The sequence below is a fragment of the Marmota flaviventris genome, chromosome 3 (genome assembly GCF_047511675.1).
Source record: "Marmota flaviventris isolate mMarFla1 chromosome 3, mMarFla1.hap1, whole genome shotgun sequence".
Lineage (NCBI taxonomy): Eukaryota > Metazoa > Chordata > Mammalia > Rodentia > Sciuridae > Marmota > Marmota flaviventris.
In genome coordinates, this window is record NC_092500.1 from 86,664,616 (window position 1) to 86,692,227 (window position 27,612).

Here is a 27,612-nt window from a genome sequence, read left to right on the forward strand (position 1 = left end):
GCTTTACATTCTAAAATTAATAAATGCATAATATCCTTTCTTGATGTTAAATTAATAATGATCTATTGATTATTTTTTTCTCAGCTATCTGCCTATAGTTTAGAAATGACCTCTTAGAAAAAAATGCATGCATACCTTTGACTTACCAGCACTGGAGCTGTAACCCACAAAGTGACTAATCTAAGAAATCACCTCTCTTGTTAGATGCACTGGATTGCAAGTGTCTTTCGATAGTGCAGCAGTGGTAGTGTAGGGATTTGCAACTGGCAGGCAGGAATTGAATTGCCATCATTTGGCTTTAGCAGGAGTTAGAGTCTTGTCTCCAACATAAGCATGAGCCAAGGTACTGTCTCCTTTTTTCTAATTTTAGTTGGAACCATTGGCACTGATCTTACCTAGACAGACTAGTGTTATTTCTACCCAGCACAATCTGCTGGGATGGGCTCTTTTCCAAGCCATTCAGTTGAACTTCTCCCCCTGATTTACCAAACAGAGATATGATTGGATGTGCAGGGCAGGAGCTTTCACCCTTTTCATTAGAAGTCATCCGTTCAGACATAGAGATTCTAAGTTTAATTGGTTCAATGTATGACTCAGAGAGAATTGGCTGTTATGACTGAAAATTGCAGCATGCTTTAATTGTGGGTCAGGAAGTAATTACTCCGACATTTTGGTGCTGGAACATGGATATTGATATGCTTAACTGCTCAAGGATGAGAGGGAAGGTGAGAAGTGCTGTCTACTTTTCAGCCCTCACCTATCTTGCTCTGGGGCAGATGAGTTGTAACATAGTCCTAGCACAGTCTCCAGTCATAGCATTTGTCCCTGCTGGCGTCTTGTGTGACCTCAGTCATAACAGCCGTGCTGGGGCTCAGGTCGGGATCCCCTCACTGCAGTCCTCAGTGGGAGCTCATCAGGCCATCAATGTTGTCCCACAGCTAACTCATAGCATTGGGATGAAGAGGGGACAGCACAGCTTCTCTGACCTTGACCCTCTGTGCAGGCATGGCTGCATTCTTCTCTCTCTATTTCAGTTTCCCATGGATGTGAGCAGGCTGCTGTTTCACTGAATGCCATGAGGGCAGCAGGCCAAAAGACCTCTTTTTGCTTCGAGCCTAAACATAAAGGCTTTCTCTTATTCCCATCCCACCCCACCTTCTCCACTGTGGATTTGCCCTGTGAGAGTCAGAGTTCAGGGTGACTGAATTAGCATTTAAAGTCTCTTCCTCTTAGGAGCCTTCCTTCTCCTTAAATGAGAAATGTTGGAAACATTCAAAATTTTTAGTGGCAACAGTGATTTTCCATATGTCAAAGCACAGGATTACTCCCTCTGGTTCCTTGGGACCCAAATGAGAAAGGCTATACCTGGAATGAGGACATAAACATATGGTGGTATTATTTCATACATCCTTATGCTGAGGTCCCAATGCTAAGCAGAAAAGACAGAGACTCTGCCCTCATGGAGCTCCCAGTGAGTTCACATGGATTTAGAAGTTTTTATTAATGTCCAAAATAAAAGATCCAAGAACACCCCCCCCCCCAAAAAAAAAAAAAAAAAAAAAAAAACCTGACAAGTAGAGAGAGCCAGATAAACAACTACAGACTGTATCTGTATTTTGTGAAAATGAGGTTGTAGCATGGGTACGGCTGGGCCAGTCATCTTTCTGCTAATGTAATAGATACTGAGGTAATAAACTTATGAAGAGGTTTGTTTGTCTCGTAGGTTTGGAGGTTCCAGTCCATTATCAGGAAGACCTATTGCTTTTAGGACAGCTTGGGCTGTAGGGGAGTGCACAAAGGACCAAAACCCCTCAGCTCATGGCAAACAAGTGAAGAGAAAAAGGGGGAGGAGCTTAGGATCTCACCATCCCCTTCAACCTCCAATGAACTCAAGACCTTACACTAGGCTCCACCTCTTTTTGGGGGGCGGGAGGAATATTGTTTTTAGTTGTAGATGGACGCGAGACCTTTATTTTATTTGTTTATTTATATATGGTGCTGAGGATCTAACCCAGGGGCCTCACACATGCAAGGCAAGTGCTCTACCACTGAGCCACAACCCCAGTCCCTTGGCTCCACCAGCTCCCAATGGTGCCAAGCTGGGGACCACACCTTTACTACATGAAACTTTGGGTGATGCTTAAGATTCAAACTGTAGAAATAAACCAATTCTGAAAAACCAAAGGGTGAATGTTCTCTCTGATATGTGGATGCTAATGCACAATAAGGAGGGTAAGGAGGAATAACAGAATTTCATTGGATTAGACAAAGGGCAATGAAGAGAAGGGAGCATGTGCATAGGGGATGAGAACAGGAAAGACAGGATGAACCGGACATAACTTTCCTATGTTCATATAGGAGTACACACCAGTGTAACTCCACATCATACACAACCACAAGAATGGAAAGTTATACTCCATGTCTATATGATATTTCAAAATACATTCTACTGTCATGTATTACTAAAAAGAACAAAAAATAATTTAAAAAAAAGATTCAAACTGTAGCTATCACATCCCAAAGGTCTGCTTGCAAAGAAAAAATAATTATCCAAGTGGAAAAGGTCATTCATTTAAACCACAATTGTTAATCAGAATATTTTCTGTAAGAAGCAGTATGTTTTCAACTTCAACAGAGTAAAATTCCATTAACTTATTTATTTCTTTGTATCCTAAAGTTTGCTTATAAAGCAGAGTGTGACATTTAAGCCATAAGAGAGGGAAAAGTTTGGTTGAAGATTATAATAAAATATAAAGTGTGTCGGTTCTTTACATGATAAACCCTTTTTAAATAAAAACTTACCTTTATCTCCTCTACCACCTATTTCTCCATTTAGAAAATGTTAAATAACACTTTCCATGGAGTGTTATTTCAATAAGGTACTTTACAGTATGATAATGAACAGGAATATTAACTCAATATTACTCTCATTTTGTACAAAGTTATTTTATCATACCATTGTAAATGTGATTTCTATATATTATTTGGATCAAAACTTGATCTTCAAATGCTTTATGTATAAGGACCATGTGCTTCACAGCAGGTAGCACAAATCTGGGCACAAACCAAATAAATACTTATTAGTAGTTTTATGTATGCAGAATATACAAGCAAATAGAAAAACTGTATGTGTTCCAGGATATTTCCTATTAGTATTAGGTTGTAAATCCTTAACATCAGTGCCTTTACTAGTTGATTGAAGTTGTTGGTTAGTTTAATTCTTTTTAGCAAGAATTTTCAGATTTGTCAAGTTCAAAAAATTCTATATATTCTTGTCAACTCTTAGTTCCATAAGAGGAGATTTGGGCAATCATTGGGTTTAGACTTGATGAGTATAGATTAGATAGATATCTCTTTGAGTCACTTAGGTCCCAAGCTTCCATTTTTAAATTGAATAACTGTTTTTTAATGAAGTAGGTAGGGATATTGAGATCTTTTCCATTTTTAATGTTAAATTTGTGAAAGATGTTTACATGAACAAAGGAAATATGCATTATAAGACTAATTAATATAAAAAACTTTTTTTTCTAATTACTTGACCATGTCATATGAAAGTATTCTTGGATCCTAAAGTAGCTGAGGAATTGTTTCACCTTTCTCTGGTTTGAATATTACTAAAAAATTTCAGAAACAGAGTGAGCTGAAATTTTTAAAGTTGATTATTATGAATAATTTGATGATTTCCAAAAATACAAGTTAATTTATTCAAAATAAAAGACTTAGCATAGATTTCCATGGGATAATGTTTTCATTAGTATCCATGATCTATAAATATTTCAGTAAGGTACTTGACAGTATCATAATGAACAGGAATATTAACTCAATGGTACTGATCTTTTGTACAAAGTTATTTTATCATGCCATTGTAAATGCAAATCCTATATATTATTCAGATCAAAAATTGATCCTATAAATATTTTTCTAGTATTGTTTTCTGTGAAATAGTTTATTTTAGACTACAATTAGTGGATAATTGATTTTTGGTTTTGGGAAAAGGATCACTTAGTTTTTGTAATCCTTCAAAACAGCATTGAAGCCTGTACTGTACCCATTTCTAATGTCAGTCCTTCAGTATTGCTGCATCTTGCCACCCAGATTACAATTCAAGAATTCTCATTCTTCCTTTCTTGTCCACGGACTACTGCAGTTGACAAAAGGGATTTCTAAAAGATAATTGTATTGATTAATTCAATTTCTGGGTCGAGCATAAGGCTGTAAATTGGAGATCACTCATAGAAATTGAATACAAAGGGGAAATCTTTTTAAGTCTTTTTTTTTTTTTTTGGTATATTGAATGATTTATGTTGAACTCCTAAAAGCTTTCAAATCTCACAGAGCTTCAATAAACTTCTAGTGGAGTCCTGAATGCCAGTTCTATTTTTGTTGCTTGTACAGTAGGTGGGAAACCTTTAACTAGTAGAATGAGGCTTTGTTTCATTTCCATTGAAAACTCATGTACTAACATGTTAGGACTTCAAATATTTTCATAAAAAGACTTCTGGTGTGACATACATGTATTCACATAAATCCAAATATATGTTGATATGTTGTTCATAAGTATAAGTATATATTCTTATAGCAATATATTTATCCAAACCTAGTTTTTATTCATATGCATACACATGCAGACGTAAATATGGGTTCCATATTTATTATATGTTAGCTGGTTGAGTACTGCATCAGATAGTAGGTTCTCTAAATTCAGAAGCTGTTTTATCCACATCCCATCACCCCCAACAGAGTGTAATACCGTGCCCTTTACACAATGGATGCTAAATTAATGGTTGGAATGAATGGTGACCAAAAGAATACACATTTAATCAGAGAAAAATGTACCATTTGATTTTGATACAGGTACATGGCAAAGATGTCACTTAAAGAAAATCCCTTTTATTGTCAATTAGAACTGTTTTATTATTATCCAGTTAGAGGGAAGCTAAGCTCTGCCACATTTATATAGTTTTATTTATAATTGTGAACATGTAGAGCCACATGAGGCCATCAATCAGTAGAGAGATGAGGGCCCAACAGAATTATTTCTGTAGGTGGCCAATTTTTTTTCAATCAAGGACAGCTGAAAGGTCATGATTAAAACAGTGATTTTCCTGAAATTGTAAGTAACTGTTAGTGATTGTTTTGCACAAAGATGTCAAAACTACTTTTTCCTCTGAAAAAGAAAATTATAAGTTCTTGAAAACGTTGGCAGTTTTCCAAATTTCACTTGCACAACTGTAATGTATTTTAATTACTGCACTGGAGTCAGTTTCTTAAAAAAATATAAAAGGCAAAAATAAGTTAGTTTGATAGTAAGCATACATAGATTAAACAATGGCCATCTTATGCCTCACTGATACCAGCACATTCATTACTCAAAATTAGCCAAAGACTGGGATTTAATAATTTTTACTCAAGGAGATTGCAGAAGCATTGGTTATAATTCTTTTTAGAAATGAGGAATGATATCACTACATATTTACATTAAGATGTGGCAGTGATACTTGAGATATTTAAGAAAGTTGCTTCATGCAGACTATCTTGCAAAAGCAGCCAAGGGTAGCAAATGTTGCTGCAATTTCTGTAGGTGGCCCTTTATTCTCTTGGTCAGAATCGGCCCAGTTCCCGGGTTAGTGGCACAGAGGACTTACTGCTGGTTGTCATCGTCTCTCAGATGAGGTGTGGACATGAGTTCCTGACCATTTGTAGTCATTAAAGATTCCTCAGAACCTTTGTAGCAAGACGCATTTTAACCACAGTGTCCTGGTCAGTTTCCAAATCGGGTAATTACATTCTGCTTCCTAATGTCTTCCTGCAGGTTCTGCTTTTGTTTGTTTGTTTGTTTGTTTGGGGGATTTTAGTGTTGTCATTGCTTGGATATATGGAGCTGTAGATTTTTGTGTGTGCACCCTTCTTTGGCTTTAAGCTGTGGTGTGCTTTCAATCTTTTTTAAAACCAGAGCTGGATTTTGTTAAATGTACATTATTTTAGCCTACATTAATAATGTGTTTCATACTTTTATTCTGTATGCCTTTATTTATTTTTCTTTCAGAGACATACATAAAGAAATAAGTAAAATGAAATAAATGGCAGGAGGAACACCAGATAATGGCATAGACATGATCTCATCTATGGGATAGGGTTTAGCAGTACCTGTGTTCCTTTGCCTTGGAGCAAGACTCTGGAGGGTAGAGAAGATGAATGAAAGACAGTTGCTGGGTATGATGAGGGATCACAGAAGTCTAGCAGAGTGTGAGTTCATTTACAATTAAAAACTGGTAAAGTTCCATTTGAACCCAAGAATGACATGGTTCGTTTCCATGTTAAATGTCAGTCTTTTCTTCTCATTGTTTATCAATTGATAAACACTTTAAATTTGGAATTATAAAGCAGAAGGATATATCTCTGATTTTAAGAGCAATATTTTGATAAGTCATAATTTTGATGGCCATGTTTTGAGTTATATATTTCACTAAGGATCATTTTTGTAATCTACATAAAGATAAAATTTTATCAAATCAACATTTTTTCGATGCCAACCATATTAAAAGAACTATATTGGATGTATTGCTATAGGAGATACTTCATCTGGTCCAAAAAACATTGTACCAAGTATTTATCCTATTATATTCCTATTAGGTCGAAGGCGATTTTTTTTTTTTTTTTTTTTTTTTTTTTTAGTATTTTTGTTATTTATTCAACAACAACAAAAAATGATTAAACAAAATCCAAAGTATTTTGTCCTAACCCAAGCATAAATTTTATCTGTTAATCTTAAAAGCAGTCCTGGCAACAGTACTCTATGTAGGAAAGGCATAAGCCCATGAATCACAGGAGCTGTTGTTTAATTCTGGCTCTTACAAACTCTACCCTTTCCAAGTGGCTGAGTTGCTTAGCTTCCCTGTCTCAGTCTTTTCATTGATGAATCTTAATATATTAGACCTATGCATGTAAACATTTTTAACTAAATGGTGGAAAAAAACTTTACCTTGTAAGCTAAATTCTAAACTCCACCATAATAAAGTACCTTCTCACTAACAATGTCTTTCATCAGATTGGTTTTATATATAATCCTTAATTATAAATGACTTCTCCCAGCTTTCCAGGAATCTTGGCTTCAGACAGAACCTGTTCTGAGTTCTGTATGAGTGAGCTTCCATCTCCCCAGTGTCACAACCTCTGAAAATTCTCCTGATGCTGGATACTTCGACTCTCCTCTAACCCATCTATTTACCATATATATGGCATAGAAGATAAATAAATGAAAGACTTTAGTCCTTCCTTTTAATCTCTTGGTATCTAAAAATATCTGTACCTGACAGAATGAGGGCTCATTGTAACTGGGACTACATTTGGTTGACAATTGAGCGTTGGAGAAAATCACACACAAGGACATGGGAGTAGATCTTAGCCATACAAGGAAGCTCATACACAAAGGCATCAAATCACCTCACAGAAGGAAAATGTTCTGTGAGGCACTGCATATCTTGCTGTTGGCAGTAGGGAGTATTCCGGGGAACAGGGTGGAGCACTGTTGCTGGAAATTTCTGCAGGGAGTCAGCAGCAATCAAACTGATAATACCTTGAGGATGATCAGGGAGACTTGGTGGAAGCAGCAGACTGGCCCAGGAGTCTAAATTCTCAACCAAGATTAAAAATCTGATGACAGAGAAACTGAAGTAAAAATCCTGGAAACTAAGTGCAAACTCAATAAGGGAGCAAAATATGAATGTTCTATGTCAGATTCTGACTGCCTGGAGCTATGTAGCTTGCCTGGATTTGGGGCAGACGACGAAGCAACTCAGATCAATTTCAGCTTCTTTGACATTCTTGTCCTAAGTTGTTCTCATGGCTACCACTTATCCCACTCATATAGGCAGAGTAAGAGAATTCATACCAGTTCTAGAGAACATGATCCTCATTCTCTTCTCTCTTCACTTTTATCTCAATCAAAGGAAGGGTTTTTCCTACCATACTTGTTTCTGTTTTCATCTGGTCATCAGTTTTTTTCCACTTGGAGTTTCTGTAATCTGTGTAAAAATGGTGACATTGTAACTCTTTGATTTGTGATATATTTTACCATATTTTTTTCACACTTTTTTTTGTGTGTGTGGTGCTGGGGATTGAACCCAGGGCCTTGTGCATGTGAGGCAAGCACTCTACCAACTGAGCTATATCTCCAGCCCAATTTTACCATATTTTAATATATAAAATCAGGATGCATCTTAAGTCCATGGTTTGTCAAACCTTAATTACCAGAGTAGTTTTCTTGGTGATGTATAAAATATTCTTTGGTCCTCAAATCAATTAAAGAAAAATCTTATCTATCTAAGAATCTATCTATTGCTATCAGTAATGGCCCCAAACATTTTGAACCATAGAGACCAGATAGTACCTAGAGGGTCACATGATGTTACTAACAATGTCACTGGGGCTTGAATGTCTAAGCTGCCTTTTTCCCATCTTGGCACATTCCCAGTGATATAGGAAAAGGGCAACAGAGAGTCTTTCTCCAAAGGGAAGTTTCATATGAATTCTTTGGTTTCTTTTTCCTAATAGGACTTTATGAATCAGAGGCTAGATAATCCCTGTCTTCTCTGTCGAATTGCATTCTACAAATGGCCTCCTGGACTTTGGAAATGAAAGCCTAGGCCCTTCTTTCTTTGATAAATTCTGTCCCAGTTCAACTTCTGGGTATTTTTGCATTTTCACAATGCTGCCTGGTTTCCTGAAACTGAGGTCCAACTTTGCATTTTCAATGCTGATTGTTTTGATATCCAGCTAAAGTTTTCATCTTTTGATTAAAAAAAAATTATGACTAGAACAGTTGTTAGCTTTTAAAAAAAATTTTCCATTGCCTACTTGAAAGGAAACAAAGGCTTGAAAGGTAATATATCATTGCCTAAATTTCCTCTTTTGAATTAACACACATTTGTTAACCATTCTTACCCTATTGGAAGAGCTGTTGGGTATCTGCTATTGGTTCCTGTAGTATTTGGAATGTGTTTCAGTATTGGAATTTGTATCAGTATGTCTTAATATTTGAGCAGAGTCTTGATTTCATGATTTTATACAGCATATATACATAAGATTCTTCACACAAATTTATATGAAGAAAATAACATATAGGGTGGACAGGAAAGCAAGTTCAATATTACTTTACTTGAAAAATGAAATGAGGGGACTAAGGATGAGAAATAGAATCTGGAGATTAAAAAAATCAGCTATTTATGGAATAATGGATTCTGATGTGCTGCATTCTCTAGATTACAAAGATCTCATTTTGAAGGCAGAGTTAGACTTCTGTTGGGGAAGAATTGGATGTTCAAAGGAGACATCCTGGCTAAGGCTTGAGAACTCCTACTGCAGTGATTCTCTGGAGACTATCCATTCTCAGTATATACCCCTGGCAGAGCCATTGTTAGAGATGGTACTTGAAATCACCAAATCAACAACACAACTAAAGATTGCATATCCTGAATATTGTTATTTGAATATTAGAAAGAGCTCTTTCCTGGGATTTGGGGAGAATTCCACAGAGTTTTAAGTATCTGAATTTAAAATCAAATAAGGTATATAGATGAGTCCCTGGATTTTAGGCCTTCAAAATATTGGAGAACAGGCAGATATCTCTGTTATACTCTTATCACATATTTCAGCAGAGGGAAGGTAGTGAGAGACTTTGGATGCCAACTCTTATGCTAGCATAAGAGTTCAGATCCTAGTAGCCATTCCCAAGCCTAGACTATTCAGATAACTCATAATAATTGCTTATGAGTTTGAGGAAGCTTTGATACACATGTGGAAAGAAGTTATTGTAGCAAAAATGAGATGGGATGTGGTGGCTGATTTGGAGTGGACAATCAATTTAGGATTTCTATTCTTTTTTTTTTTAATTTTTTATTGTTGGCTGTTCAAAACATTACATAGTTCTTGATATATCATATTTCACACTTTGATTCAAGTGGGTTATGAGCTCCCATTTTTACCCCATATACAGATTGCAGAATTACATCAGTTACACATCCATTGATTTACATATTGCCATACTAGTGTCTGTTGTGTTCTGCTGCCTTTCCTATCCTCTACTACCCCCCCTCCCCTCCCCTCCCCTCCCCTCTTCTCTCTCTGCCCCCTCTACTGACATTCATTTGTCCCCCTTGTATTATTTTTCCCTTTCCCCTCACTTCCTCTTGTATGTACTTTTGTATAACTCTGAGAGTCTCCTTCCATTTCCATGCAATTTCCCTTCTCTCTACCTTTCCCTCCCACCTCTCATCCATGTTTAATATTAAAATTCTTCTCATGCTCTTCGACCCTACTCTGTTCTTAGTTACTCTCCTTATATCAAAGAAGACATTTGGCATTTGTTTTTTAGGGATTGGCTAGCTTCACTTAGCATAATCTGCTCTAATGCCATCCATTTCCCTGTAAATTCTATGATATTGTCATTTTTTAATGCAGAGTAATACTCCATTGTGTATAAATGCCACATTTTTTTTATCCATTCATCTATTGAAGGGCATCTAGGTTGGTTCCACAGTCTTGCTATTGTGAATTGTGCTGCTATGAACATCAATGTAGCAGTGTCCCTGTAGCATGCTCTTTTTAGGTCTTTAGGGAATAGACCGAGAAGGGGAATAGCTGGGTCAAATGGTGGCTCCATTCCCAGCTTTCCAAGAAATCTCCATACTGCTTTCCAAATTGGCTGCACCAATTTGCAGTCCCACCAGCAATGTACAAGTGTACCCTTTTCCCCACATCCTCGCCAGCACTTGTTGTTGTTTGACTTCATAATGGCTGCCAATCTAACTGGAGTGAGATGGTATCTTAGGGTGGTTTTGATTTGCATTTCTCTGACTGCTAGAGATGGTGAGCATTTTTTCATGTACTTGTTGATTGATTGTATGTCCTCCTCTGAGAAGTGTCTGTTCAGGTCCTTGGCCCATTTGTTGATTGGGTTGTTTGTTCTCTTATTGTCTAATTTTTTGAGTTCTTTGTATACTCTGGATATTAGGGCTCTATCTCCTAACAAAAGAGGTGAAAGACTTATACAATGAAAACTACAGAACCCTAAAGAGAGAAATAGAAGAAGATCTTAGAAGATGGAAAAATATACCCTGTTCATGGATAGGCAGAACTAACATCATCAAAATGGCGATATTACCAAAAGTTCTCTATAGGTTTAATGCAATGCCAATCAAAATCCCAACGGCATTTCTTGTAGAAATAGAGAAAGCAATCATGAAATTCATATGGAAAAATAAACGACCCAGAATAGCAAAAACAACTCTAAGCAGGAAGTGTGAATCAGGCGGTATAGCGATACCAGACTTCAAACTATACTACAGAGCAATAGTAACAAAAACAGCATGGTACTGGTACCAAAACAGGCGGGTGGACCAATGGTACAGAATAGAGGACACAGAAACCAATCCACAAAACTACAACTACCTTATATTTGATAAAGGGGCTAAAAGCATGCAATGGAGGAAGGAGAGCATCTTCAACAAATGGTGCTGGGAAAACTGGAAATCCATATGCAACAAAATGAAACTGAATCCCTTTCTCTCGCCATGCACAAAAGTTAATTCAAAATGGATCAAGGAGCTTGATATCAAATCAGAGACACGCCGTCTGATAGAAGAAAAAGTTGGCTATGATCTACATACTGTGGGGTCGGGCTCCAAATTCCTCAATAGGACACCCATAGCACAAAAGTTAATAACTAGAATCAACAAATGGGACTTACTCAAACTAAAAAGTTTTTTCTCAGCAAAAGAAACAATAAGAGAGGTAAATAGAGAGCCTACATCCTGGGAACAAATCTTTACTCCTCACACTTCAGATAGGATTTCTATTCTTATAGATAATGTTTCTTGTGGAGTGCATGTCGAACATGATCACTGAAGCTAATGGGATTTCATTTTGCAAAAAAACATTTTTGGAAATAGCTTTCCATAATTACATATATAAGATAATATGTGGGTCATTGCCACCTCTCATGAGCAGCAATTTGTTAACATTTTCCTACTTCCAGCCTCTCCTTTCTCTAAGCCATTGTATATAGTGCAAGTGCATCAGTGTTCCTAAGTCACAGCTTTGGTTCTGTTGCTTCCTTGCTCAGCAATGGTTATGGCTCCCTGAATGGCCTGCTGATTGACATTCAAACTTAGTACCTGGGAACTTTGGCCTTGACTTTGATGCTGGTCATCTATGTTATCATTGTTTGTTATCCATGACCTATGTTCACATCTTTCTTCTATTTTTTTTTAAACCTCAATTTCCTGATGATTTTCCCATTTACACTCCATTTTTCATATTTCTACATGTTAAATGTTAATCACCATAGTTTTGGAAATAATATCTTCTTTTTTTTCACTTTTAAGTATCGAATAGATACTGTTTGATCAATCTTATTTCTCCATTCAGTCTATACATAATAGATTTGTCATTTGTAATTACAAAGAATGAAAATGCATCAGATAATCTGCTACTGCCGAGGTATAAATATCTCCAAGTATTGATTATTCATGGAACACTTTGTCACTTCTAGAGTTTATAAAAGTTTGCTTTTCCTTCTTCCTTCCTGTGCTACCTAACTCTGCCTTTGTGCCTTATTCCTTTAAATTCTAGCTTAGGAGGTGCACAGGAAGAAATGAAGCATTGAAATCACTTGAAAAGAGTAGAGAGGCATTCAGCCTTTGTTCGCTCTCAGCTTTTGATCATAACTATAATTCTCTGTAAGCAATCCAATAAAACTTCCCATTGAGTTGCACTTGTGTTTCCTTTGAGCTTGAATTTACAGCCTACCATCGGTAGATTAAAAATCCATTAAAATCTTTAAGAACAGCAAAAGTTACATATTCCTACTGCTGTAGTAAAGATTTTTCTAAAAGATTTTGCATTAAAACTCTGTGACTAAGTAGTGATATTAATAGGCCATTTTAAAGTCATACTTGGCTTGTCCTTAAGCTATGGAAGACTGCACAAGAAGTGGCTTCCCATATTCTATGAGATTAAATTCTGGACAAATGACTGAGACATAGTTGATTTTTTTTTCTCATATCAGAAAGACAATGCTAGATTCCATTAACAAACAGCAGACAACCTCAAGGATAAGTGGTAATGAGGAGAATAGTTGGCGAAGAACATGCTAGGAAGGGGCGATAATAGATTCAGAGAAAGAGTGCCCAAGTAATTGTCCTGGAGATAGCGAGAGAAATGAAACTGGCGATAGGGTAAGAGGTCAGGGATAGAGATGTAAATTTAAACTAACATATAGATAAATGGTAACAAAAAAAAAAAATCACAATGCCCAATTTTGTAACAACACTCCAGTGAATGCAGATATGAAGAAAATGTATTTCTGTCTGTATCTTTTCAAATCGATACTTTTCTTTGATGTAATACTTTATACACTTTGCAATAAATTAACTTGCCCTTGGCATCTTACTATTTTTGTGGATAGTTAAGAATTAAAGTCAAGAGCAAAAGAAATAAGACATGTTTCTAGCTCAGAAAGCAGTAAGGACATCAGTGGATTAGAATGCAGCTTTTCTTGCTGTTTTCCCAGTGATGGGCTTTCACTAAATCTTAAATCAGTCCATTACATTAATAAAATATGGTACTATTAAATATTTCCTCAGGAGTTATCTTTCTACCTGATCTGACATGCACATTCTTCTGAGCTAACCAAAATAAAACTCCTTGTCGTCATCCCCTTGAGATGGAACTGACTGTGGTCTTCTGCCTCTCCTCCTCAATGGGGTGACATCTTCCTGTTCCTGCTGAGATCCCTATGACTTCCCCAGGGTCCTCTTCCTCCTGATGGTCATTGCTGTTTTCAACTTTTAATGGTTCTACTTCTCAGAAATTCTTTTGACATTTTTGCCTGTTTTTATCTATTTATTTATTTATTTATTTTGTTCAACATGTTTTATCTTATGTACTTTTCTTCAATGGAATCTTATATTCACTGGAGAAATGCTAGGGGAAATGAGCAAAAAGTAGAAAATAGTATTTAAAATGCAGTCCTAATTCTTCTAACCAAAGGAGATGACTAGTAAGATTTTGACATATACTTCCATTAAAAAAATTAATTTGTATGATAGTCAAAATTTAATACTTATTAACAACAAATGTATTTTTGCCAGGCACAGTGAGGCATGCCTGTAATCCCAGCAATTCAGAAACTGAGGCAGGAGGATTGGAAATTCAAGGCTATCCTCAGCAACTTCGTGAGACCCTGTCTCACAGTAAAAAATAAAAAGGATTTGGAGTGTATCTCAGTGGTAGGACACCCCTGGGTTCAACCCCTAGTACTTCCCCCCCAAATGCAGTTTTTATTTAAAAAAATATTCATAACATAAAAGTTTCAAAGCCTACTTTTTATTTAAGTACAAAAACTCTTTTCCTATATTTATATAGTCTTTACATCTTGCTTTAATGTCTCTCTAGTATTCTATCTATATTCTACATGAACTGGAGGTAATGCATCCAATCTTTTTTTTTTTGGGGGGGGGTGCGTATAATCAGTTTTGCCTTCTCTTTTCTGTTTTCTGGTCCTACTGTGTTTCCTGGAGTTGAAGCCCCTATCACAACTTGCTTGGACTACTTAATTCAATATTAGTTCAAATGATTGCTTGCAGCTAGTGAACCATCTAATCCTTCCAGAATAAGTTACACACGCATGCAAACACAGAGAACCACCTCATAAGATGACAGCTTGAATGGTGCGTTTGCTGACTTTTAGTTTTCTTCAGAATTGAGTTCACGTTTGTTATTATGCCTGTGGTTTATTCTCCATTTTAGCCATGATTGACCTTTGTTATTTAATCATTTAGCCTAGATCCACTTGCCTAATAATATTTGTGATTTCCAAAATACTTTCACACCTTAATATCTTTGCAAGTTTGTCAATAACACCATCTACTTTGTTTCTGTTTGGTAATGTCCCATTAGTTGTTAAAGATAAACTCAAGCTTACCTCCCTGATTAACTAATTCTCCTAGTCAAATTATTTGTCCTCTGCACCCCATAACATTTTGCTATTGCCTTTCTCAGTTAAGAGCAGGGTATAAGAAGAAGCACATAGTCTTTGGGCTCTGACAGACCTGGGTGTGAGGCCAGAATCCATTTATGAAAATTTCTCCATCTCAGTTTCTCATTCATTCATTCACAAATATTATTAGGTATCTTCTACATGCCACTCTGTGTGGTGCTCCGGGATAGGATGACAGACAAATCAGATGGATAATGGACAGTATTTAATATGGAATGCCTATGTACCAGGGAGTATTCCACGATGTATGACCTCATTTAATCTTCATAACAGGTTACGTTACTGTCTTTGATGGCTAAGGAAGTTATGGCATCCAAAATTAAGCATTGTGAAGGTCACACAGTTAGTAGATAGCAAACCATTTGGATTTGAATCTCTACTTTGCTATCTAGGTGGGACCCAAATCCCTGTGGGCCATGTTAAGTATTATCTATTCTACTAGGGCAATGGGAAGTGATCACATGTCTTTAAGAAGGGTATTTCATGAGTTTTTTTTTTTTTTTTTTTAAAGATTGCTCTAGCTGCAGTATAAGAGTTTGCAGTAAAGGTGGTAATATAATACCCATATGGGAGAACTGAGATGAGGTACTGTGTTTGAAAGGATCTAGCACAGGGTTGGGCTTGCTGTGAACACTTAATAAATGCAGCTATCCTTCTTCATTCATTATTTTATTCACCAGATCTAAGATACTGCTCTGCAAAAAGTAGCAAACACTAAACGCTTGCTTATTGAATGAATTACAGAATCAGTATTTTTTTTTTAAGATTTTCAGAAAGTAGAAACTCCATGCTTCACAAAGCAGTCCATTAAAGAGCTTTATGTGAGACAATATATTTTCTCATTTTGAGCCAAAATTCCAACTTCCTATAATTCTATTTAATTTTGCCTTCTGGGCCTATAGAGAATAAGTATAAATCCTTTTCTGTGATAATCCTTCAAAAAACTGAAGATAGTTAATTGAAATATTTCTGTCTGCATCCTTCAGCCATGCAGTATATCATCCAGAGTCTGTGTAATTCTGGGTTGTCATACTGAGGACCTGTCTTTCTTTAGCTGTAGCACCCAGAATTCAAATATCACCTGTGTTTCAGCTAATGCACAAATGGGAATCTTAACTTAGTGTCTTTATTTGGGAAAACTTTTCTAGCTAACACTACTCAAATCACATTGACTGTTTTGAAAGTTAGTTTAATTGTGTTGAATTCACTATCAAATTCATATTTGAAGCTGAGTGTGGTAGCACATGCCTATAATCTCATCAATTTGGGAGGCTGAGGCAGGAGGATTGAGAGTTCAAAGCCAGCCTCAGCCATTGGGCAAGATCCTGTCTCTAAATTTAAAACAAAACAAAACAAATCTTTATCTGAGTGACTTAAAATCATTTCACTTTTATCTCATGTTTATGCCATGTTTTATTTGAACTTATCTTGACAGCTTTACATTGATCAATATTATATTATTTAAATCTAATAATTTTGGTTGATGTGTTTTTAAAATACTGATTCTGTCATTTAGTGTAACAGTTATTTCTTCATGATTTCTGTTTTGTGTGTATTAACCAAAACTTATTTTTTTTACAATTTTAGTTTTATTGATATACTGTCAAATGAGAGACTTGAAGTTAGTGCTGTTAGTTTTGCTCAAGATTTCTTTCTGATAGATCCTGATTTTGCCAGATGTCATTTGATTAGCTATATAAATCCACTGAATAGTGTACTTGTTTGTCCTATAATTTTTTACCTATTTTAAAGGTCCGTCTGAAAATCAGACTAAAATTTAAGGCATTTATCGATTCTCTGATTTAAATAAACCTTTTGAACAAAGACAAAAGAGATAGTATAGAATTGTATATTGTTAGTAAAGTAAATAAGAACAAAAGCAGTACCTTAAAAATAATTACTCTTTGCCAGGAACTTTTCTGATGTGTACATATATCAATTCAAACAATTATCAAAAAAGTAAAACAATGAGAAAGTTGTTATCAGTATCCATATTTTACAGATGAGAAATCTGAGGCACAGAAGTTAAATCACCTGCAGTGTTGACATAGTTAAAAATTTGTTAATAGTCAGATTTCTTTCACTGTAACAAATACCTAAAATAAATTACAAAGGGAAAAGCTTAATTTTGTTTCACAGTTTTGGAGATTCCAGCTCATGATCAGTTAGTCCCATGGCTTTTAGACCTGTCACAGGGCAGCACATTATGGTGGGACATATATGGTAGAACAAAGTTGCCCACCTTGTGGCCAGGACATTCATGAGAGGAGGAAGAGGATGGGGCTGGGGTCTCACTATATTCCTTAAGGGCACACTCGAAAAATGCAAAGATCTCCCACTAGGTCCCACCACGTAAAGGTTCTACCACCTCCAAATAGTGCCATTCTGGGGAACAAGGCTTTAACACATGGGCCCTTGAGGGACTTTTAAGATCCAGACTATAGTGGTGGTGAAGTTAGAACCAAGTCCTGTAGTTTGGCTCCAGATTCTGTGCTTAAGCCAGGTACCCTCAGCAATTCTAACTTCCTATTTGCTATAGACACGATCAAAACAGTGAAATAATATGGCATTTTCAGTAAGAATTATGTGGAAATCTTGGATTTTCTTTTCTGATATTCCTTATATTTAAGATTTTCCAACATGGTTTTTCAAATGTAAAATAATTAGTACACCATATATTTAAAATTACTTACTGGGGATCCACTGTAGTATTATTGAGAATATTATCAACATAGTTGAGGAAACTCTGCTTCAGACAAATCAGATACCCAGACAGCTAGGTTTCTATTCCTTATTGTGACAACACAATAGCAAATGAACAATAAACTTAGCTGTGGGGAAAGATAGGGAAATCTTCACAGGCATTCATGAAATGCAAAAAATACATGCATACTGATTATGGTGTCTTCATGCATGCGTACTATTTTCAATATGTTTTTAAAAATTGTGGCAACATCAGATGTTTGTGAAATGGAAATAAAATGAGATTTCAAAAGATATTTCCAATAGTGGAGTTGTACGTAGTTTTATTGAAACTTAAAAAAAAATGAGCTTAAATATGACCCAAAGGAACATACAATCTCCAAGATTATATATACTAAACCAAATGCTTTTGTAGTTTTCTTATACTTTGGTGCTACAATATGGTTCTTAGCTTCTATATGGGGGAAATCTCACAGTTTGCATCAAATTATAATCCTGTAAGTGTGGCACTATGTCAGTTTGGATTTTTCTCCCTAATAATCCATATTGGTAGGACCTTTCCAATGAATTATATTTATATGAGTAATCTATCACTAAGGTGTGCTTGAAAAAGCCTCGCATTTGCTGAAAGTATCCTGTAGGTGAGGAGAAAAAAGTCTCAATGGCATATATTTTTCTTTTTGGCGCCATCAACAACAACAAAATCCTAATTTGGATAACTAATATGCTTAAGTATTCTCAGAAAAGAGCTATAATATATTAGAGCTGTTGGGTTGCTCCCACAAATCATTTTGCTTTACAGCTTTGATTTTGAAATATGTGGACTGATGTCTGATTTATGCTGTTGGTCTTTCTTGTGGATAGTTAAGTGTTCTTGCTTAATGTTATTAAATAAGCCCAAAGCTCAAAATGGGTCTCCTTGACTCAGGGCTTTTGCAAAAGATCTACCTACCCTATCCTGTTAGTGATGTTTACTGTGGTCTTTTCATGCCTTTTTGTCTTGTAGAAAAGAATCAACTTGTCTTATCAACTTCTGATATCTTTACCATAATTTAATAACTATTATCTCTAAAATAAATTGGGGGAGACAATGTTCAAAGAAGCTTATATAACAGTACAATCTAGTGTTTTGTAACAATGGGCTGATTTATAACAATTCTAAATAGAAGGTACTTCATGGTAACACATCTGATATCACAGAAAAGACAGAAAATTGGAATTTGTTTTACAATTTATGTATATGAAGCCAGAAGCTAAGTTAGTGAACAGAGTCATTGAGAAAATGTAGCCCACATTCTAAGAAGACATATACATGAGGAACTTTTTATATTATGGTCATTCATTTCATTTTTTTTCAGCTCTTCAAAGATGAGAATCTTATCTTTTTCATCTTTGCCTCCTAGAACTTAGCATAGCATTCAGCAATTTTTTTTAAAAAAGTAACAATAGTATAGCCTATGTATTTTAATTGCTTGCCATGTGCTAGGCACCCTTCTTGGTTCTCCCTATGTTCACTGTCATTCAGTTAAGAAAACAATTCTGGCTGGGGATATAGCTCAGTTGGTAGAGTGCTTGCCTTGCGTGCACAAGGCCCTGAGTTCAATCCCCAGAACCACCAAAAAAAAAAAGAAAACAATTCTGTGACACAGGTCATGTTATGATTCTCTTATGCATTGGAGGTAAATGAGACATAGGGAGTTTCTGCAAGTTGCTCATGTGATACACTAAGTGGAGATAGAAATGTTAAAACAATATTTATAGATAAAAGGAAGAGTGGAGAAGAAAGTACAACCATAATTAAGTAGGCTTTATCTTATTTGCATTTCAGAGAAATAAAATCCAAAAGAAATATCAGGTTATGATGTCATTGTTGAAGGTAGATATCAGAAATGATGAATTCTTCTTGAAAATTCCCAGTAAATTTTTTTTAATAGAAACCAACATTTCATTCCTCAGTGAGAAGAAGTACAGCTAGATTTTCCTCAAGCATCTGACTATTCCACTTTCTCTTCCACTGAGAAGCAGGGAATTACATAGACAGCTTGTGCTGAGAGCCACTCAATATGAGAAATACTTCTCTTCAAATGGTAGCATTGTCCTAATGATAAGATACTCATACCATGAGAGATACAGGAGATGAAAGACCAAGAAAACCTCAGATACAAATCTCCTATGTCATGTTCACTCTGAGCCATCAATGAGTTCAGTAGCATGGTGGGAAGATTGTATTAACAGCTTAAACTTTTCCTTATTTTTACTGTATGAAAACGGTTACTTAATTTATGCTCCCTAATATTTTGGATGGAACAAAAAGATGGTGAAGAAACCCAAAGGAAAGTTGACTTTGAGACTGAAATAAATGGACACATTAGTGCCAGTTTTCACATGGTCTCAGTGCACATCTCATTATTGTTAAGGGTTTATAAACTTATAGACTAAGCTAACTACAGTGCTGGAAAAGGTCTGTATAGTCTCGGTAGGTTCCTAGATTTACAATTCAGAAACTTATTTGTCTAGTAGTGATTGGATCCTGGGAATGAAATCATGTTAATTAATTTACACACACACATACATACACACACATATTATGTATCTGTACATATATATTTATAAAATTTCAAGTAAATTGTGTATGTTTGTATCAGTGTTCCTCACCTTTCAATTACTATAACAAATACATGACATATCTGCACATGAAAAGAAAAGGTTTATTTGGTCTCATGCTTTTAGAGGTTCCATTCCATTATGGTGGGAACAAATAGCAGAGCAGAATTGCTTACCTCATGGCCAGGACATAACACAAAAGAGGAAAAAGAAAGGGCCTGGAGTTCTACCATCCTCTTCAAGGGCACACGGCCAGTGACCTAAAGACCTTCCACTAGGCTCCACCTCTTAAAGCTTCTACCATCTCTCAGTAATGCCATCCTGGAGACCAAGGCTTTAACATGTGGCCTTTGTGGGATACTCAAGATCTAAACTATAGAGAGGGAGAGAGGGAGGGATAGATAGATTGAATAATTGATTGAATTACCAAGTAACTAGAAATCTCTTTAAATATTGCTCCTCCATAGAAAGGTTTCCTTGGGACATTTTAAAATATGTTTTTAAAGATTGTTTCATGAACATGGAGAAAGAGAAGAAGCAGGAAGTTGGTTTTAACTCATGTCACAGGACTAGGAGGTCTAATATGCCCCTTTCACTCCTTGAGGAGTTAACTTACTAAATAGAACAGAATACTCGGCTGACTGTCAAGGATACTTATCAGGGATCCTTTTCCATGAAAGGCATTAACAAAAGCAGGATTCTTTGGCTCCTTTGCTTTTTGGTTTTCTAGATACCACTCAGTTATGTAAAGAGTTCTAAATTGTTCAATATTTATTTAGCTTACAGATTAAACAACTTTTGTTAGTTATATTTTACATTCCTTGATAACATTTGAGACATTAGATTTAGAAGCACCCTGATATCATTGATACCTTGACAAACCTTTTCTCCAAGTCATTTTTTTCTAGAGATAGCAAGTCCTATTTTACATTGACTTTTATTAAATTATGTTTCTGATGGTTTATGTGTTCTGAGATTGTCCTCAAAATCTGTTTCTATTCAGAGCCTGTTGAAGATGGATTTCACAGGGAAAACATGAACTTTGAATATAGAAGCATTTAGATGATTGCACCAGCTGACCAGCTGAATGATCTTAGGAACATTACTTTATCACTCTTAGTTTTCCTATTGATGTAAGAGGAATAATGAAACCTGTTTTATAGGATAGTGTGCATGACTGGCATGTAGTAGGTACAGGATAACTTAGCTTTCTTTTTCATACAAGGTTATTATGAAGAAAACAACATTTTTAAATATTAGATATTTATTTACCAAAGGGCAGACCTGGCTTATGCAATGTTTTGTAGATCATTTTAGAAATGATTGCAAACTTTAAACATCAGTAACTGTCACATAAAAATCTAGATTTCTCACTTTTTTTGGAAAAAGTATACTTCTGGCACACAGCACCCCCATTTCTCTACTGATAGTAGGGAAAATTTGGATATGGGCTGCCCCTTTAGATACAGCACTTGCTAAGCTCCTGGCTAGAGTCATTCAATTGGTCTCCCTGGGCCTTTGCATCTAGATTCCTTCATTGTATCATCCTTTTCTCAATAACTCTTCATTTCTTGACATTTTTACCAAAAAATAAAAAGGGGGGGGGGAACAAATAACTTTGTATAGAAATAAATATTTAGAACATTTATTTCTGTTTAAAATAAATACATAATCAAACTCTTGGGTGGGTATTCTAAGGTGATACTTTCCAAACTGAAAATTAGCTTAACCTATGATCTGATGATGACTCTGAATATTTGAAACTGAGTCTTCCATGGAGAAACTGGTACTGTGACTCTGAACCACACGGACATTCAATTAATGCTGTTGACTGATGACTGTGAATTTTTAAGGTAGTGTTTTCAGTTTTATTGCCCTTGTCTTGGACTTCCCTGGAGTGTGGTGACAACCATACACCATTTGTAAAATTAAAGTGCTATGTTCATCCTTGAAACAAATGGCAAAGCTATTTAGGATTGGTTTTAATCTGATGTTCTGGCAAAGATCCCATTGGGACACACAAATTAAAACATAGTCCTGGGTCAATTATAGCAGTGTATCTTTTGAATGGGAAGGACTCAGTGACTGGTTTGACAAGAGCTTAGTGACCCTGCTGAGTGTTATTAATTTTATTGTCCCAAGAGAATAATGAAAATAGGACCTATTGTTTAGCTTTCAGGCTAAAATTGTACACCATTATCTAGATGAACAATATCTGAAGAGGCCCTCACAGAATGTACTTAAGGGGGAGAGTTGGGTACAATCAACCCTTAATATCAAAACAACCCTCAAAAACAAAAATAGAAGCATAGCTGTAAGTCTACACTGTAGGATACATGAGAGAAAACTGTGGAAACAGGACTTCAGGATCCATTTCTAGATTATTTGTACACTCATGGCCTTCTGATCTATTTAGGTAATCAACATAAAGTATCATAGTGAATTTGATAAAGTATCACATTTTCATTTTCTAGTATTTTTCTTATGGGTTTTCTGAATGTCCTCTCTAGATGATACACAGCAGAGCTGTGGTTAAAAGGGATCTTTGGAATTAAATTGCCTGTATCTGAAATTAGGTGGTAACATTTATTAGCCAGCTGTGGGATCTTAAGCAAGTTATTTAACATCTAGCTTACCTCACTTTCCTCAGCTGAAAAATGGGTGTAACGGGCACCTTCCAAATCATGTTCCTGAGAGGATGAAATGAGGCAATGATAATATGTGCTTGAGTTACAAAGAGGTCCAGTGAATGTTGATTGTTACTGCTGCTTCTGCAGTTCTGTAATGCTCTCTAAAACAGCCCGGTTGTGGATAAAGAAGTGTTCTGTGATGATTCCTTTCAGTCACCAAGTTTAAAACAAATCGGTGGGCAAAATAGCATGGCCACTCTGAACTAAGTGTTAAGTAGCATCAGTTATCACCTCCAAGAACAAATGTTTGGTGTGTTAGTTGACAAATGATTACCCAAAATTCGCTGTTTTTCTGTAGGGGAAAAGGTACCATTCAGAGTGTTGGGAGGGATGGGGAGTAGAAAACATGGGAGAGTTAGGAGATCTGTGTTCAAGATGATCTTGGCCTTCTACTTCTCTCTACCATCTCCACCCCATAACGCAGACCATGTAACATCAGGGAACAGCTCTCACACTGCAGTGACGATCTCAGATGTAGCAGTGAACCTTCTTTATTCAAACTTGAACTCACTTTGGTCTGTACATGCTCACGTGATCACTAGCAGGAAACGTGCAGGGATGGCATTGTTGTCTGGCTGAGGACGCAGCTTCAGATGAATGAAGCCTATGCTTAAATGATATGTAACACATACTGTTAGTGAATTCTCTCCACTCATCTTTACAGATTTAATCAAGTAAACTACCACAGGGATTTTACTTTTTCAGCACTTTTTGCTCATCTGAGCAGTCTTAGTATATGACATCAGGGAAGCCCTTACTAGTGAAAATCATTTTTCACTACATAATCATGTACTGAGCAGATGATAGGAATGCTCACCCTGATTTTTGTTTTTCTGATTATCCCACACTATATATTATGGATCGAAGGAGTTGGGATTCTTCATGTTGTCTCCAAATACCTTATGCCATCATGTAATGCCCACTAGTAATGAAAAGGGAGTAAATATGAGAAATATACACACAGTTGTACAATCATACACACATTTAAATACATGTGACATGTATGATGGATAGTCATTTTATACTCTATATGTACATAGTCATTTGTGTGTGTGTGTGTGTGTGTGTGTGTGTGTGTGTGTAAAAGACTGTGCCTTTGCTTCTGGTGTGAATGTACTCTGCCTGAGGTTCAGGAAAATGACAGTTTCTCTACCCTCATGGAAACAGAGCTTCACAGAGCAAAGTGCCACTTCATAGAAACAGTACCACCCCAAATCTCTACCGGACTCTTTTGGCATGTCCTAGTTTTATTTTTGGATTTGGGTTGTTTTTCCCTTTTGAGGAGATTCCCCTTTTGGATACTACACAAGTGTTCTGGTTTAACTGGAAATACTACATGCAGAAGCTGCTAGGAATGTTCCACGAAAGATGTTCAGGAACTGAGCAGAAGTGACACCAATAAGAAAAAAATGTTAAAGAGGGGGAAGATTTCACTCTATTTAAATGCTATGCAAAACATTGAAACTATTATTCTAAATATAATTTTAAAATATTGGAGATATTTGTACCCTTCATTTGGTTTTTGGACAACTGTTGAATATACCTTGGGGCTTTTAGATGGAGTCCTTCATGGATAGCTTCATAGTCCAGAAGTAGCTCTTAGTCTCTGCAGAGGCTTCCAGACGTATGATTTACCAAGAGAAACTGGCTTGAGGGCATCCTCTTAGCATTTCTAAACTTTTCCTTATATTACTCTGTAATCATCTACAAGGTGCTGCTACCATGGGGATAAGTGTCCTCCCCAAGGTCCATGTGATAAAGGCTTGGACTCCAGCCTATAGTGCTCTTGGGAGGAAGAGAAACCTTTAAAAGGCAAGGCCTACTAGGAGGTCTTCAGGACACTTGGGCTTGTTCTTGAGGGGCTATTGGGGCATCAGCCCCTTTCTTTCCCTCTCTTTTTCACCTAGCCATTAGGTAAATAGGCTTCCTCAACCAAGTTCTCCTGCCATAATTTGTTAGGGCCTGCCACTACAGGTCCAAAGCAACAAAGCCAGTCAGTCACAGACTGAAACCTCCAAAATTATAAGCCCAAAATAAGCCTTTCCTCTTCATAAGTTGATTATCTCGGGTATTTTTTACAGTAATGGAATGTTGGGCAACACAAGTGTTTAAGGATTATTTTCTCCAAAGGGTAATGTCTGTTTTTTTAAGACAGGAAATGTACTTCCTCTTTGTTTTTGTTTTATGTGTGGCTTTTTTTTTTTTTTTTGCCCCCATTCTCTTTCTTTCTGAACAACTGAAATAATAATTGATATGTCTCAGTGAGAACCTCCCAGACTCCTTACAATCCCCAAGTAATTATAATATCACCTATACTTGACACAGCAATAAAACAAAGCAGCTGTCTGTAACCCATATAGAGTGGTTCTCAAAAGGTGGTGAATCTAAACTTCATCTAAAACTTGTCAAAGATTTAGATTTCTGGGTCCTAATTCCTTGGATTCTGATTCAGTAGGCCTTTGTGGCTTCTGAGAATCAGCTTTCTTACCTGCTTCTTGGTGAAACGTTTTTGCTTTGTGGATCATTGGTTTCCACAGTGGTAGAAACTAGGTGAATGTGGGAGATGCCTTCTTTGTCTTAACAGTGACTAAACATCAGGATTTATAGTGGATGTTTGTAAAAATGCCTGGGCGAACCACACGGAAGTTCTTATTTGTTGGGTTTGGTTTAGGGCCAAAGCATCTGTATTAAAATATTAAAATGCCTCTCTAAAACCCAGCAGAACCTTTCCAAAGGTGACTGTTTTTTCTCCCTGTGTATCCAAGATTGATAACCACTGCCTTAGCCCTTAACCTCACCATGTTGTTATTTGAATACTCCTCAATGATTACCAGGTAGAAAGCTGGAAAAGGTTGCATTCCCTGTGAATAACTAATTCAGGCACAAAAGGCCAGATTATCAGCTGCCCCTCATTTATACATTGATTAGGTCTCAAAAATATGACAAGCTCAACTTAATTGTTCGGGAAAGAGTAAATAAGACCAGTAGATAGCTGGAAAATAGAGACCTCTAAGTTTATTTCTTAAGTGTCACATCAATCTACCCAGTTAAGTGATTAAAGGAGAGGCTCTAAAAGGCAAAGGGAACCTGGCCCTGATTCGTTCAGGGTCATGAGCAATGGCTCGAGACCATCTTGTTTGCAGATACTCCTTTCATGTTATTAGGCTGTCAGTTGACAGACTTTGTAAGATTTATGGCTCAAAACTCAAGTGTACACATGTGTGAGCGGGTGGGACGGTGCGACTGGCTGGATGAGGTGAGAGCAAAGAAAGCATTTGGGTGTTACTGTGAATACCTTGAACTAAGCTTTGGGAATTCAATGTCACAGTCTCTCTTTCTCATTTCATTCCCCTTAAACAGTCCCAGTAAACTTTATTTTTAGCTTCTGAAAGTTCTGCTATAGGAAACTAAAATAGAAAATGAGACTTCAAGTGGAAGCACCTAATTTTTATTAAAAGATTCCTAGGGTGCTTTTAATAAAGTCCTATGGAGGATATGACGATAAAATTTTAGAATCCTTGTTTTCCACGAATTGATGATATTTCTCATTCTCTTGAGAAAACTATACTTTCATAGCATAATTAACTATATTTTATTGGACATATTTGCATCTTTCTAACTTACTTGAATTGAAATTTCTGATATTTAAAATCTTATATTATCTTTACAATAGGGGTAGTAGCCTCCTGTGTCTTTCTGCTTTTCCCTCAGATATTTTCCCCTCTGCTGCCCGGAGGGAACCCCTTGTCTCTTTTTGTGAACTATGTTCCTTGCTGGTTTCCCTCCTTCAGTTCTTCCCATCCAAACTGAAACTTTCTGAAAGTGAATGTTTCCGTGTTACTGTCTTGTTGAAATGCTTCTGGGGTTCTCCAGGGCTTTTAAAGAATTTAGTACAGCATGCAAAGAACATTTGAAACTGGGAATTCATTCTACTTTCCACTACCAAGCACACATATGCCACACACATGTGCTCACATGTGCATGCATGCACATGCACAGGCGTGTGCGCGTGCGCTCACGCACACACACACACACACACACATTCACTTCTCCAGCAATTCAGCATTATCTATCTTTCTAGGGAATGCTGTGTTCTCTAATTCTCTCACATCTATGAACATGCTCTTCCCTTTGTTTGGATTTTTTAAAATTTCTTATAAGACCTCATGAGCTTTAACCCTACCTTCAAAACTCAACTTAAATACAGCTTTCTTCATAAAAATGGAAACCTCCCTTCTTTCATAGAGTTGTCAGAGGTCCCTTCTTTATGTGCTTCTGTAGCACCTTGTACTACAGACTCTACTGTTAAGCAGCCAGTGTTACAACTGCATGACACATTGTCTCCCCAAGGTATAGCATTTGAAAGCAGTTTCTGTGTCTTATTTTTGTTACATTGTCTCACAAATTGCTAAGCAAGTCATAATCAAAGCTTTAAGAACTGTCTATTGGCCAATAAAAGAAAAACAACAACAACAAACCAAAATCAGTACTATAGGTTTGTCCAAAAATATTTTTTGAGGGTCGAGGGAAAGGCTTAAAGTAAAAATATGTGGAGCA

General features: G+C 36.4%; 1 protein-coding gene and 1 long non-coding RNA gene across 17 annotated transcripts in view; one reads left to right on the plus strand and one right to left on the minus strand.

Annotated features, from left to right (window-relative positions):
* Positions 1 to 27,612, plus strand: part of Sox5 (SRY-box transcription factor 5) — a 960,217-nt gene that overhangs the window by 332,793 nt on the left and 599,812 nt on the right. The window lies entirely within an intron of this gene.
* LOC114091698 (uncharacterized) lies at positions 611 to 8,012 on the minus strand. Its single transcript, XR_003582533.2, has 2 exons — positions 7,892 to 8,012; positions 611 to 1,365 (listed from the first exon to the last, which is right to left on the minus strand). It is a non-coding gene; the product is annotated as an uncharacterized lncRNA (long non-coding RNA).